Source organism: Bos javanicus, chromosome 6 (assembly GCF_032452875.1).
Source record: "Bos javanicus breed banteng chromosome 6, ARS-OSU_banteng_1.0, whole genome shotgun sequence".
In the NCBI taxonomy this organism is placed as follows: domain Eukaryota; kingdom Metazoa; phylum Chordata; class Mammalia; order Artiodactyla; family Bovidae; genus Bos; species Bos javanicus.
In genome coordinates this window covers 84,857,590-84,873,565 of record NC_083873.1, presented here as the reverse complement: position 1 = coordinate 84,873,565, position 15,976 = coordinate 84,857,590, and the positions used below count along the sequence as shown (strand labels likewise).

General features: G+C 37.4%; 1 pseudogene; it reads left to right on the top strand.

The window, feature by feature from the left end:
* LOC133249167 (UDP-glucuronosyltransferase 2B18-like) overlaps nt 1–15,626 on the top strand; it is a 29,330-nt pseudogene extending 13,704 nt beyond the window's left edge.
* Nucleotides 15,627–15,976: the final 350 nt, after the last annotated feature.

Sequence of the window (15,976 nt, the reverse complement as noted above, 5' to 3'; positions counted from 1 at the left end):
TCCAATGAATATTAAGGACTGATTTCCTTTAGGATGGACTGGTTGGATCTCCTTGCAGTCCAAGGGACTCTCAAGAGGCTTCTCCAACACCACAGTTCAAAAGCATCAATTCCTCTGTGCTCAGCTTTCTTTCTCATCCATACATGACTACTGGAAAATCCATAGCTTCAGCTAGATGGACCGTTGTTGACAATGTCTCTGCTTTTTAACATGTTGTCTAACTTGGTCATAGTTTCTGCCAAGAAGAAAGCATCTTTACTATCATAGCTGAAGTCACCATCGTCAGTGATTTTGGAGACCAAGAAAATAAATTCTCTCACTGTTTCCATTGTTTTCCCATCTATTTGCCATGAAGTGATGGGACCAGATACCATGATCTTAGTTTTCTGCATCTTGCATTTTAAGAAAGCATAAAATCTTTGATGTTCAGGCTTCTTTATGGTCCAGCGATAAAGAAAACACAAGCCAGTGTAGGAGCTACAGGAGATGTGGGCTTAATTCCTGAGTCAGGAGATCCACTGAAGTTTTTCAGTAGCTCAGTCATGTCTGACTCTTTGCCACCCCATGGACTGCTGCATGCCTGCCTTCCCTGTACTTCACCATCTCCCAGAGCTTGCTCATACTCATGTCCATTGAGATCGTTATGACATCCAACCATCTTATCCTCTGTCATCCCCTTCTCCTGTCTTCAATCTTTCACAGCATCACGTCTTTTCTAATGAGTCAGTTCTTTGCATCAGTTGGCCAAAATATTGGAGCTTCAGTTTCAGTATCCATCCTTCAAATGAATATTCAGGACTGATTTCCTTTAGGACTGACTGGTTTAATCTCCTTGCTACCCAAGGGACTCTCAAGAGTCTTCTCCAACACCACAGTTCAAAATTTTCACAATAGGATCCACATTTAAAAATGTAGATGAAAGTTTTCTGTAACTTTATGTCATGAACCATAATTAGTTCTAGATAGCTGGATCAGATGTTTTACCCAAGTAGTCACCCTCTCATGGTGTAAAACCCACCAAAAATAAATAGCTTACAGGCAAAATCTGTCACATTCACTGTATATCATAGCATCAATATCCTTAAAATGTCTAGGCCAAGATCAGAAATAAAATCAAATTTATACTCAACATTTAAACATCCCATATAAAAATAGTGATAATATATGATATTGCAATTTCATTAGGTTTTGAATAAAAATAGGGTGAAATAAGCTATGGAAATTTTGAAAAGCTATTTCCTTAACAGAGATGAAATTAATGTAGCCTGCCCAATGTTATCAGAGCATGAGCTAGGAAGAAAACAGAAATAACATTTTAAGACAAGAAAAAAATAATTTTAGCAGTCTTTCTCTCTTTCAGACAATTACTATAATATCATGAGAAGTTTAATAGATCAGAGTCTTAGCTGAGGCTTAAATTTAGGGAACTGTGGATATTGGGAATTTGAAACACCAATAAATAAATAATAAATTATGGTTAATAAATTGAGAGTTCTTATTTATTTATATAGAGATGATTTAACTAGAGCGTTTTTTTCTTTTGACAAGCAATTATATGCAACCTCTTACTCTGTTTATATTATCATGAAAAAGTGAAAAGCAAAAGTATTAGTTGCTCAGTTGTGTACAACTCTTTGCCATCCCATGGACTAGAGCCAACCAGGTCCCTCTGTCCATGGAATTCTTCAGGTAAGAATATGGGAGTAGGTTGCCATTCCCTTTTCTAGGGGATCTTCCCTATCCAGGAATTGAACCTGGGTCTGTCTCCTGCCTTGAAGGTAGATTCTTTACCATCTGAGCCACCAGGGAAAACCCATCACCCTTATATTATCATACTTAGCCTTATAATCAGGAAAGCCTATATATCAGAAGTCCTGTCCTGAAAACTGCCAAGAAGAAAAGTAGATCAATTTAGTAACAAATACATTGGACAAAGAATGACATACAAATTCATGAAGCTGAGCTACAGACTGTTTTTCATTTTATTTGAGGAATTCTGTTAGGAGTTCAGGTCCTTTTAAATGCCTATCTTTTGTCAACTTCTCCAAAACAAACCAAGAAAGAAAAAGGAAAAAAATAATAATAACTTGATTTCGCTAGGATAGGATTGTTTAACTTATTATAGGAAACAAGACAGCACTTGGACTGAGTTTCATCAATTTTCAGTAAAAGGAAATCAGAGAAAGTTAATTCTAAGGTGTTGAGTTCTGGTTGGTGATATTAAGGAGAACTTAGTAATGTAAGGGACAGTTTGAAATTTAGCAAAGTTGAAGTCATAACTTTGGATTTGTGGACATAGTAAGGTCCTGAATCTTGTCCTGGTGAGCAAGCCATATGTTTTAATAAGCATACTATTTTAATTGTGTGCTTGTATAATCCTGTCATCCTGGGACAAGTTACTAAGCCATTGTTTCAGGTCTTAGCAATATTTTACAGAGAATGAGAAAAAAAATTCCTGGTCCTGTTATTGTTTGAGACATGGAATAAAAATTACATTGTTTTCAAAACTCACTGAAGAAAATCAATGTGTTTTCACAATGTGAAATGTTTTTCCCTGGAGACTTTCATTTTAGTGACATCCTGTGTTAGTAAGTGATAAATAAATCACCATTCTTGTTAGTAGTCAATTGATAATATGTTGGTTAAAAGAAATAAATTGCATATCACATCTCTTTCTAAATGGTTTTAATAGTATAGCATATTAGAAGATGATGCTATTCTAACAATTCTCTCTCTTTAGAAATGTATGTATTCATGTTCTTCAAACAAACTAAAGAAAGAATGAATGAAACAAAAACCCTGTCTCTGCTGATTCCCCTTCAGAATACAACAAACTATTTTTCCTTTCAGGAAATCAAAGAGTTTGTCCAAAGCTCTGGAGAAGATGGCTTTGTATTACTGAGTCTGGGGTCAATGGTTGAAAACCTTCCAGAAGGAAGGGCTAACATGATTGCATCGACCCTTGCCCAGATTCCACAGAAGGTCTGTTAAATTGCCTTTGTACTGAACAACTACTTGAATGAATCTAAAGTCTGGAGTGGGTCCATTAGAATGTTTTTTTTGCAAAGGGGACAGAAACAGAGAATATCATAACATGGTTAGACCAAAATGAATTGGTATATCTCATTTTTCTTTGGAAGTTGAATTTTAAAATGGAACAAGGGGGACATATGTGCTTAATGTTCCGATTCAAGTTTTACTTTGTTCTGAGAGACATTTCTATCTTAGAGATTATGTTTGGTATTCTAGTGCTATTAAGTTAATTAGTAAGAACACAAAAACATCCAAATCTTGCCCCACAAATCACAATGTTTCCCAGAGGACTTCCTGGGTGTACAGTGGGAGTTCTGAGTAGCTGAGAATTATCCTGTTGCAGTTCAATTCGTAGCTGCACTCGATATTCGATATTTAAAATAGAATTTTGAAAAAGACTGAGTTGAAGCACAAAAATTCAAACCCTTCCTCCTACTCCTGCTCTCTCTTTTCCCAAGATGAAAATAGCATGTGTCTTAAAACCAGTCGTTGAGGAAAAGATCAAGAGAGAAGCCTGGGATCCAGGGTTTTTTTCTGTTAAAACAGAAAAAGATGACAGGAAGGAGCATGGGCTCCAGTTCAAAGTCTCTTAGCCCTGACCATTGGAGAAGGTGATGGCATCCCACTCCAGTACTCTTGCCTGGAAAATCTTATGGATGGAGGAGGCTGGTAGGCTGCAGTCCATGGGGTCGCGAAGAGTCGGATACGACTGAGAGACTTCACTTTCACTTATCACTTTCACGCATTGGAGAAGGAAATGGCAACCCACTCCAGTGTTCTTGCCTGGAGAATCCCAGGGACGGGGGAGCCTGGTGGGATGCCGTCTATGGGGTCGCAAAGAGTCGGACACAACTGAAGCAACTTAGCAGCAGTAGCAACAGCAGTACTGCCCATTAGCAGTTTGACCTAATCAACATACTGTTCTGACTGACTGGATTAACAACTACTTTCTCAGAGGTGGGGGGGAGGAGGAGAGGTTAAAAACTGGGAAGCATGGAAGAATCAGTGTTAGCAGAGAAAAAATTAGAAAGACGTTTCCTACTAAAGTCCTGTAGTTATTTATGGCAGTATAAATCCATCAGTACTACTTGCCCTAAACTACCCCAAATAACCCTTTCTATTTTCATCTGTGAGAAACTGGCATCAGGATGACAGCCTCAACAAGTAATTTAATACCTACCTTAAACAAACAAACAAAAAAGAGCCTTACCCCCACTAACTATACAAAAAAATCTTCATGACCCAGATAATCACAATGGTGTGATCACTCACCTAGAGCCAGACATCCTGGAATGGAAGTCAAGTGGATCTTAGGAAGCATCACTATGAACAAAGATAGTGGAGGTGATGAAATTCTAGTTGACCTATTTCAAATCCTAAAAGATGATGCTGTGAAAGTGCTGCACTCAATATGCCAGCAAATTTGGAAAACTCAGCAGTGGCCACAGGACTGGAAAAAGTCAGTTTTTATTCCTATCCCAAAGAATGGCAATCCCCCAAAATGTTCAAATTACCAAATAATTGCACTCATCTCACATGCTAGAAAAGTAATGCTCAAGTTTCTCCAGCCAAGCTTCAATAGTATGTGAACTGTGAAGTTCCAGATGTTCAAGCTGGATTTAGAAAAGGCAGAGGAACCAGAGATCAAATGTCAACATCTTCTGGATCATCAAAAAAGCAAGAGAGTTCCAGAAAACATCTACTTTTGTTTTATTGACTATGTCACAGCCTTTGACTGTGGGGATCACAACAAACTGTGGAAAATTCTTAAATAAATGGAAATACCAGACCACCTGACCTGCCTCCTGAGAAATCTGTATGCAGGTCAAGAAGAAACAGAACTTGACATGGAATGACAGAATGGTTCCAAATCAGGAAAGGAGTATGTCAAGGCTGTATATTGTTACCCAGCTTATTTAACTTATATGCAGAGTACATCATGAGAAACTCTGGGCTGGAAGAAGCACAAGCTGGAATCAAAATTGCCGGGAGAAATATCAATAACCTCAGATATGCAGATGACACCATCCTTATGGCAGAAAGTGAAGAGGAACTAAAAAGCCTCTTGATGAAAATGAAAGAGGAGAGTAAAACGTTGGCTTAAAGCTGAACATTCAGAAAACGAAGATCATGGCATCCAGTCCTATCACTTCATGGCAAATAGATGGGGAAACAATGGAAACAGTGAGAGACTTTATGTTTTGGGCTCCAAAATCACTGCAGATGGTGACTTCAGCCATGAAATTAAAAGTTGCCTGTTCCTTGGAAGAAAAGCTATGACCAACCTAGACGGCATATTAAAAAGTAGAGATATTACTTTACCAACACAGGTCTGTCTAGTCAAAGCTAGGTTTTTTACAGTAGTCATGTATGGATGTGAGTGTTGGACTATAAAGAAAACTGAATGCTGAAGAATTAGTCTTTTGAACTGTGGTGTTGGAGAAGACTCTTAAGAATCCCTTGGACTGCAAGGAGATCCAACCAGTCAATACCAAACGAAATAGTCCTGAATATTCATTGGAAGGACTGATGCTGAAGTTGAAACTCCAATACTTTGGCGACTTGACACGAAGAACTGTTTCATTGGAAAAGACCCTGATGCTGCAAAAAATTGAAGGCGGGAGGAGAAGGGGAAGACAGAGGATGAGATGGCTGGATGGTATCCCCTACACAATGGACATGAGTTTGAATAGGCTCTGGGAGTTGATGAGGGACAGGGAGGCCTGCCGTTCTCAGTCAATGGGGTCGCAAAGAGTCGGACATGACTGAGTGACTGAACAAACCACTAATCTAGGATTTAGGGTTATTTCATCCTATTGAGAAATGAGAATTTCAGCATCAGTGATTTCTTTGATTGCTTAGCACCGCTGATACATTCTAAATTAGTATTTTCTATTGTAAAAAGCTACTGGAGGTGATGGAATTGCAGTTGAGCTATTCCAAATCCTGAAAGATGATGATGTGAAAGTGCTGCATTCAATATGCCAGCAAATTTGGAAAACTCAGCAGTGGCCACAGGACTGGAAAAGGTCAGTTTTCATTCTAATCCCAAAGAAAGGCAATGCCAAAGAATGTTCAAACTACCACACAATTGCACTCATCTCACATGCTAGTAAAGTAATGCTCAAAATTCTCCAAGTCAGGCTTCAGCAATATGTGAACCGTGAACTTCCTGATGTTCAAGCTGGTTTTAGAAAAGGCAGAGGAACCAGAGATCAAATTGCCAACATCCGCTGGATCATGGAAAAAGCAAGAGAGTTCCAGAAAAACATCTATTTCTGCTTTATTGACTATGAGGATCACAATAAACTGTGGAAAAGTCTGAAAGAGATGGGAATACCAGACCACCTGACCTGCCTCTTGAGAAATCTGTATGCAGGTCAGGAAGCAACAGTTAGAACAGGACATGGAACAACAGACTGGTTCCAAATAGGAAAAGGAGTAAACCAAGGCTGTATATTGTCACCCTGCTTATTTAACTTCTATGCAGAGTACATCATGAGAAACACTGGGCTGGAAGAAGCACAAACTGGAATCAAAATTGCTGGGAGAAATATCAATAACCTCAGATATGCAGATGACACCATCCTTATGGCAGAAAGTGAAGAGGAACTAAAAAGCCTCTTGATGAAAATGAAAGAGGAGAGTAAAACGTTGGCTTAAAGCTGAACATTCAGAAAACGAAGATCATGGCATCCAGTCCTATCACTTCATGGCAAATAGATGGGGAAACAACGGAAACAGTGAGAGACTTTATGTTTTGGGCTCCAAAATCACTGCAGATGGTGACTTCAGCCATGAAATTAAAAGTTGCCTGTTCCTTGGAAGAAAAGCTATGACCAACTTAGATGGCAGAATAAAAAGCAGAGACATTACTTTGCCAACAAAGTCTGTCTAGTCAAGGGTATGGTTTTTCCTGTGGTCATGTATGGATGTGAGACTTGGACTGTGAAGAAGGCTGAGCACCGAAGAATTGATGCTTTTGAACTGTGGTGTTGGAGAAGACTCTTGAGAATCCCTTGGACTGCAAGGAGATCCAACCAGTCCATTCTGAAGGAGATCAGCTCTGGGATTTCTTTGGAAAGAATGATGCTAAAGCTGAAACTCCAGTACTTTGGTCACCTCATGCGAAGAGTTGACTCATTGGAAAAGACTCTGATGCTGGGAGGGACTGGGGACAGGAGGAGAAGGGGACGACAGAGGATCAGATGTCTGGATGGCATCACTGACTCGATGGACGTGAGTCTGAGTGAACTCCGGGAGTTGGTGATGGACAGGGAGGCCTGGCGTGCTTGGATTCATGGGGTCGCAAAGAGTTGGACACGACTGAGCGACTGAACTGAACTGAACTGAACTAATTGTAAAAAAATACAATTAGTCTCTTGACAGCACAAACTGGTAATTTGCTTATTTCAGTTTATAATGATCAGTGAAAATTAATGTGGCACTCTTTTTTAAAAAGAATTATTTCTTTTATTATTCTGCAATCCCTAGCTTTGTACAAAATATGTTCATGGATAATTCCAATATTGATACCTTTGGAGGAAAAAAAATGAAATAACGTCTTAATAATTTTGCACTTCCAAGATTATAGGAAGTGATTTTCCAATATGCAGTGTAAAATAGTTTATATTCTCTCTACTAGTTGAAGAAATTTTATCTCATTATACGACATAGAAGAAAGTATAATATTGCTCTCAAAATAAAATAGAAGTCAACCATTTCTAAAAATGCTTCATGGAGAAAGTAACCATAAGCAAATCTTCACCAATTTGTCTCAGAAATTACTGAGCAAGCAAAGTATTTTCTAGATTCAAACCACAAGTTTGTTATATAAGATAGTCACATGAAATGAAGTTGCAGAAATTTCAGTCAGCTTTTTGTGTACACTATAGTTCTGATTGATTCTTGAATGCTTTTAACTATTAAATTACATTATTTACAAGCTAATTTCCCTCAAGTCTTTAGAACTGGTCATAGCATATTGTAGTAAACAAAATGATAGTTGATCAACAAGGTCCAAGATTTTTGCTGCTTTGATTTTTTTTGAACTATTATTTAACATTATTCAACATTCCTGAGCAGAAATGTCCACATCTATTCATTGAAAGAAGTGGGGCAAGATGACTTCTTACTAGATTTTCATTTCTAAAATGTTCTGAGCCTGTGACCTTATTAGTGGAGTTGAGCCTTTTATTGGTCATAGTAGGTTGTGTGGAGATTCAGTGGGAAGAAACCAGATATGTTAAGAAACAGTGCTCAACTTTTTAAGTGGACCCCATATTATGATCTTCTGGGTAAGAAGGTGGCAAAAAAAAAAAAAAAATACTAAGTTCTAATTAAGAGAAAATCTCAGGGACAATAGTGGAACAGCAAGGTAAAACATCAACACCAGATAACAATTATCTTTCACCTATAAATTTTGAATAGCTTCTTGACTGGTCATCTTGTCTTCCCACTCTTTTATCTCAGCTCTACTACTATTGTAGTGCTTTTATCTAAAATGATATAGGAAACATTCATACTTTTCCTTGAACTTTCAGTAACTCACATTGCCTAAAAGTCAAAGTGTAGCAGATATAAGATGACTTTGTAAACAGCACATTCATCATTTTTCCTCGATTGCCAAATGCCCCCTGAGATTCTCCATACATTATCAGAATGAATCATTCCCTCTATTCCTACAAGGAAGAAACAATGTTTCTTCACTGCCAAGATTTTGAACATGGTGTTCTTTGAATCAAGATTCAGTCCACACTTGTCCACTGGACAAAGCAACTCTGCACTAACATCCCCTCTAATGTATAGCTTTCTCTCATTTCCTCAGACAGACTTCCTTTGGAAATTCACAAATGTTTGCATGATCCCATGAGCATAGCAATCCTCAGCAGAAAGCATTGCCTTCTTTATTGATTTACACTGTCAATTTCTGTTTCTAACCATGGGACTCAGAATTTATTGTTCTCATTCATCTCTTTCTTAGGTCACCCAAAAACCAAAGCTTTTATCGCTCATGGTGGTGGCAATGGCATCTCTGAGCCATTTACAATGTGATTTACCATGGTGGGACTCCCCGTTTTTTGACCAACCCGATAATATTGCTCACATGGAGGCCAAGGGAACATCTACTAGACTTGAACACAATGTGAAGTACAGATTTGCTCAATGCATTGAGGACTGTAATTTATGACCGTTCGTGCGGATAACATTTCTTTAACTTGGTAGTATGTATAGATCGAGAAGTTCTCTTTTCAACAGTGAATATGAGTTCCTTTCCCTTATTAAGAGGCTAATTTTAAAATACTTAAAATTATATAACCAATCTGAATTTTACTTTTACATTCAACCAGTTGTTTCAAAGTTTATTTTAATCCTATCAATTTAATGAGCAACTGCTGCTGTTTAGACTCTAAGTGGTATCTGACTCTTTGCGACCCCATAGACTGTAGCCCACCAGGCTCCTCTGTCCATGGGATTCCCAGGCAAGAATACTGGAGTGGGGTATCATTTTCTTCTCCAAATGAGCAACTAATCAGGGTAATAATTTCCATGACAAAAAAAAAAAAATCTGAAAGCTATATAGCATATTGTAACAAGTATGTATTTTTTACTGTATGACAGAATCCATACAAGGGTTCCCTGACGGCTCAGTGGTAAAGAATCTGCCTGCAATGCAGGAGATACGGAAGACATGTGTTTGATCTCTGGGTTGGGAAGATCCCCTGGAGGAGGAAATAGCAACCCACTCTAGTATTTTTGTCTGAAAAATCCCACAGGTGGAAGAGACTCATAGGCTAAGGTCCAAAGGGTCACAAAGAGTTAAGACACAACTGAGCAACTGAGCATACACAGCACATCCATAGAAGACTGAAAATTGAGAAAGGAATTATTTCAATTCAATGCTTAGAATTTCTGAAACTCTAAAAATACTAAGAATTTCTAATCTTCTTGTCTCTATAGTTTTGCTTATTCTGGACATTTTACTCCAATAGCATCATACAATATGTGTGTGTTTATTTTTTTATAACTGACTTCTTTATTTAGCAAAAAAAATTAGTTAGATCTATATTGCAGCATGTACCAGTATTTTTATTATTGAATAATATTCTATAATATATCCATACCATATCACAGTCTAATTAATACATTCATCAATTGATGGACATTTCTTTTTTTTTTTTTTTCACTTTTGTCTATAATGAAAAGAAGCTACAAACACTGTTATACATGTTTGTGTGAACATAGCTTTTTATGGCTTTTTGGTAGCTATCTAGATATCATACACTGGGTCATAGGATAATTTTATATTTATAAGAAACTACCAAACTGTTTTCCAAAGTGGTCACATTCTACATTTTCACCAACAGTGTATGAGGGTTCTAATCCTCCATATCATTGTCAACACATGCTATTATCTATTATAATTTTTATTTTAGGCATGATAATGAATATGGTCTCTCTGCAGTCTTGACTTACATTTTCCTTAGAACATATGGTCTGAGGTTCGTGACACTGTACAGGAGACAGGGATCAAGACCATCCCCATGGAAAAGAAATGCAAAAAAGTAAAATGGTTGTCTGGGGAGGCTTTACAAATAGCTGTGAGAAGAAGAGAAGCAAAAAGCAAAGGAGAAGAGGAAAGATATAAGCATCTGAATGCAGAGTTCCAAAGAATAGCAAGAAGAGATAAGAAATAAGAGATCTTATCTTATTGATAAGATTCCTCAGCGATCAATGCAAAGAAATAGAGGAAAACAACAGAATGGGAAAGACTAGAGAGCTCTTCAAGAAAATTAGAGATACCAAGGGAACATTTCATGCAAAGATGGGCTCGATAAAAGACAAAATGGTATGGACCTAACAGAAGCAGAAGATATTAAGAACAGATGGAAAGAATACACAGAAGAACTGTACAAAACAGAGCTTCCCAACCAAGACAATCACGATGGTGTGATCACTCACCTAGAGCCAGATATCCTGGAATGTGAAGTCAAGTGGGCCTTAGGAAGCATCACCACGAACAAAGCTAGTAGTGGTGATGGAATTCCACTTGAGCTATTTCAAATCCTGAAAGATGATGCTGTGAAAGTGCTGCACTCAATATGCCAGCAAATTTGGAAAACTCAGCAGTGGCCACAGGACTAGTAAAGGTCAGTTTTCATTCTAATCCCAAAGAAAGGCAATGCCATAGAATGCTCAAACTACTGCACAATTGCACTCATCTCGCATGCTAGTAAAGTAATGCTCAAAATTCTCCAAGCCAGGCTTCAGTGATACGTGAACCGTGAACTTCCTGATGTTCAAGCTGGTTTTAGAAAAGGCAGAGGAACCAGAGATCAAATTGCCAACATCCGCTGGATCATGGAAAAAGCAAGAGAGTTCCAGAAAAACATCTATTTCTGCTTTATTGACTATGAGGATCACAATAAACTGTGGAAAAGTCTGAAAGAGATGGGAATACCAGACCACCTATCTGCCTCTTGAGAAACATATGCAGGTCAGGAAGCAACAGTTAGAACTGGACATGGAACAATAGACTGGTTCCAAATAGGAAAAGGAGTACGTCAAGGCTGTATATTGTCACCCTGCTTATTTAACTTCTATGCAGAGTACATCATGAGAAACGCTGGGCTGGAAGAAGCACAGCTGGAATCAAGATTGCTGGAAGAAATATCAATAACCTCAGATATGCAGATGACACCACTAATATGGCAGAAAGTGAAGAGGAACTAAAAAGCCTCTTGATGAAAGTGAAAGAGGTGTGTGAAAAAGTTGTCTTAAAGCTCAACATTCAGCCAACGAAGATCATGGCATCTGATCCCATCACTTCATGGGAAATAGATGGGAAAACAGTGGAAACAGTGTCAGACTTTATTTTTGGGGCTCCAAAATCACTGCAGATTGTGATTGCAGCCATGAAATTAAAAGACGATTACTCCTTGGAAGGAAAGTTATGACCAACCTCGATAGCATATTCAAAAGCAGAGACATTACTTTGCCAACAAAGGTCCATCTGGTCAAGGGTATGGTTTTTCCGGTGGTCATGTATGGATGTGAGATTTGGACTGTGAAGAAAGCTGAGCACCAAAGAATTGATGCTTTTGAACTGTGGTGTTGGAGAAGACCCTTGAGAGTCCCTTGGACTGCAAGGAGATCCAACCAGTCCATTCTGAAGGAGATTAGCCCTGGGCGTTCTTTGGAAGGACTGATGCTAAAGCTGAAACTCCAACACTTTGGCCACCTCGTGTGAAGAGTTGACTCATTGGAAAAGACTCTGATGCTGGGAGGGATTGGGGGCTGGAGGAGAAGGGGACGACAGAGGATGAGATGGCTGGATGGCATCATCGACTTGATGAACATGAATTTGAGTGAACTCTGGGAGTTTGTGATGGACAGGGAGGCCTGGCGTGCTGCGATTCATGGGGTGGCAAAGAGTCGGACATGCCTGAGGGACTGAACTGAAGTGAACTACGGCTACTATGCGGCAAATATTTTCATGTTTTTATTGGCCATTTGTATCATTTTAGAGACGTGTCTCTTCCAGTCCTTTATCCACTTTTTAACTTGGTTGTCTTTTTTATTATTGAGCTATTAGAACTCTTATGTGTTGTATACACAAGTCTCTTTCAGATATATGTTTTACAAATATACTCTCCATCAGTAAGTTACTTTTCTCTTGCCAGTGTCCTCTGAAACACAATTTTTTATGAAAATTGGTAGAATATATATTTAATAATTAAATATTTCCATACTTTATTGAATCTGTTAAAACTGTTAAAATTTCCCACAAAGGAAATTTCCAGCTCAGATGCCTTCATCATCAAATATGTCCAAATACTTAAGAAAGAAATATATAGATCTTCTACAAACTTTTCTAGATAATGTCAAACATATTAGGTCTTTTCAGGTCATTTGATGAGGCCATAATCCTTACTATCAAAACAAGGCAATGACATTACAGGAAAAAATATTTTTTAACACAAATCCTTCCACAAATCAAATACAGAACTAGAATGCCAATTAAAAAGTACAGTACATCTTGATCAAAATGGGCTTATGGATTGAAAGTTTGTTTAAATATATGAAAATGAATATAATTCAATAAATTGTCAACATAAAAGAAAAATATTATGACCAGTCCAATGATTAAATAATTGATAAAAGTCAACATCCATACATGATATCAAAAGAAATATTTTACAAACTAAAAATAGAAATTACTTTAATCTTACAGTAGATATATTTTTAAAAAAGCAATACAAATGATTACACTTCCTGGCAAAATATATGCAGCTTTATCCCCTTCATTAGAAATCAAGAAAATATAAATTAAACCTCATTTTTCCTTCAAAATAAAAGCTAAAATTTGAGAATTATCACAACCAAGCATTGACAAGTATGTGGAGAAATAGGAAACTTTCCATACTGCTGATGAGAACACAAATTAATAAACCACTTCAGAAAACTGTTTGGTAATATTAGAGACCTAAACATGCATTCAGCCTTCTCTCAGCAATTCCACTCTTAGATATATAACTAATAAATGTTTATAAATATATAAACCAAAATACATATATCAGCATAATTACAACCACATAACTAGTAATGACTGAAAGCTGTTAGCAATCCAAATGCCCAATGATCAAAGAATGAATAAATAATTTATGGTACTGTCAAACAAAGGAATACTATAGAACAGTGGAATCAACCAACATCTACACGAGTCAGACACAAATAACTACATACCATGTGATTCCAATATGTACACAAGTTAAATCATTGTACCGTGTTAGAGGTCAGGCTAGTACTTAATCTGGGGAAGAGAGAAGTGACTGGAAGCTTCCACCAGGAAGGAATGCCTATCAGGAGTTTATAATACTCTACAGCCTGATCTGGGTAGGAGTTATATTTGTGTTTCACTTGGTGATGATTTTCTAGCTTATTTGAGTTTTGAGCTGTTTAACTGAAATTGTGCAGCTTTCATGCCTGCTTCATACTTAAGGGTTTATTTTAGAAAATATAACAAATTTTAAAATGTCTACAGAGTAAATAGCAAAATAAACAAATGAAGAAACAAACAAAAACAATGGAAGAATTGCCATTGACTACTATCTTAATGTGATCAAGAAAAGATACTCTGCCACTCTGAACATAATACTGAGACAAAATCTTCGATCAAAAACCTGAAACATGCTCCAGGGTATTGTGGAGAAGAATGTTCCAGAAGAACAAAAGGGACTGCAAGTTCAAAGGTGCTAAGGTAAGAAAACATTTGCAACATCAAGAAACAGCTAGAAGGCCAATGTGCCTACAACAGAGTGCCTGAAAAAAGTGATCAAGGAAGAGATTACCAGAGGTCTGGGCATGTAGGATACTATGGACCAGAGAACAGATTTGGGTTTTATTCTAAATGTGATAAGATGGAAATTTTGAGTAGAGAGATGTAATAACTTAATAGGTATCTCCAAAAAATAATTTTGTCCACTGGTAGAAAAAAGATGGTGGAATGGAGAAGAGTCAAAGCACCTGGACTGGTTAGGAGTCATTTCATTTTTTATTACACTATTACTCTGTTCTATTTTACTACCAGAAGAACATCATCCTGAACTTGCCTTTCCACTATCCAACGTACAGTGTTTAGAATGGCTCTTATCAATTCCTATGGTAGAAAAGATTGAAGTTTCCCACCTGACCTTCCATTTTCAATTTTTAAATAACTGTCAATTATAAAATTTCAACTTAAAAGGAAAACTTTCAATGAGGACCTAGCTAAAAATAGACTACTACTTCTGTAATTGCAGCTTCCCTTGTGGCTCAGCTGGTAAAGAATCTGCCTGCAATGCCAGAGTACCTGGATTTAATCCCTGGGTTGGGAAGATTCCCTGGAGAAGGGAAAGGCTACTCACTTCAGTTTTCTGGTCTGGAGAATTCCATAGACTGTACAGTCCATAGGTCACAAACAGTTGGACAGGACTGAACAACTTTCACTTTCACTTTTCTGTAACTGTATGACATTTACTTTGAATAATTTGTATGACTCTTTGAAAACCATCAATGTCATTGGTATACTTAAGCAAAGTAGCTTCCTTTCAAAGTTTGTATCTTTGTACTTCTTTAGATAGAAAGAAAATGCTATGAGGCTATCAAGAATTCACCATGATCAGCCTATAAGGCCCCTGAACTGAACAGTCTTCTGGATTGAGTTTGCCACATGCCACAAAGGAGCCAAGTACCTGAGGCCAGTCACCCACGACCTCACCTGGTACTATTCCCACTCTCTGGACATGATTGGGTTCCTGCTGGCCTGTGTGGCAACTGTTGTATTTGTCATCACAAAGTGTTGTCTGGTTTGTTTATGGAAGTTTGCTAAAACAGGAAAGAAGGAGAAAAGGGAGTATCTGTATCTGAGAACTGTAGCAAGTTTACTCCATGGATGGAACTCATCCAACAAGAAAGTTATGATAAGGATCCTCTCCTCCTGTGACAAAATGACTTTTCACAATTCAGCATCTCAGATTAAAGTTTGTTTTCAAGGGATTTTCTGTATAAGAGTTGAAATAAGTTATGCCAAGAGAAAAGTTGGTGAAAAATAAAATAAACATGAAACTATATGGGTATATATTGAACATTATTATTTTAACTCAAAACTTATACTGAAAAGAAATATCTTTGAATATGATAGTGTTTTACATGTTGTGAATAGACACAAGAACAATGAGAAGTCTATTTATAATATCCATATTACTTTGCAGATATTCAAAGTATTTTGTCTTTACTTTGGTGCAGAATAGTGTAGATTTAACTTGCTACAGAAACTGTTCAATAATTGGAATTGTGTTTAAAAATTCACAATTTTGTTTCATTTTTAAGACCTCTAAAACTTCTTTGTTATTACTGTGCATCAGTGTGCCTCAGCATCACTTCTTATCTAAAACCATTATAA